Source organism: Stegodyphus dumicola, chromosome 5 (assembly GCF_044657685.1).
Source record: "Stegodyphus dumicola isolate Sdum_Otavi_A_Nest chromosome 5, ASM4465768v1".
Taxonomy (NCBI): domain Eukaryota; kingdom Metazoa; phylum Arthropoda; class Arachnida; order Araneae; family Eresidae; genus Stegodyphus; species Stegodyphus dumicola.
The window spans coordinates 167,762,821-167,763,306 of record NC_140772.1 but is presented as its reverse complement, the minus strand read 5'-3'; positions in this window follow the sequence as shown (position 1 = coordinate 167,763,306).

The window sequence follows — 486 nt, the reverse complement described above, 5'->3', positions numbered from 1 at the left end:
TGTTTTTTTAGTGTATTTATTGTTTCACTATTGATACAAGATAAATAATAGAAGCTCTTTACCAATTCACTCTTTACCAAGAGTAGAGGGATTACAGAATTCTTATAACTGAAAAGAGAGAAATCTTTAAATGTGAAACAGAGAGGAAGTGACATGCGAATACCATTTTAACTTTTCTTTGGGTGCTTTTCACTTTTCTAGCTCTTTAAAGTGTCAACTTTCCCATTAAATTTTCAGGAATAAATAAATAAATAAATAAAATCAGAAAAAATGCATTTTCTTAGATCTTCTAGTATTCATTAAATGATCACACTTACTGGCATCATTATCAATAAAAATCTTGCAAATACACATTGCTTTAACTTCTAAATCTTGCTTTTTTAATTGCATTATAAACCCACAACTCACCCAGAAAAGTAAAATAAGTTTTCCATTATTGCTTCATTTAGCTTTTAAATTCCATTTAAAAAAGATGGGATGTTATAA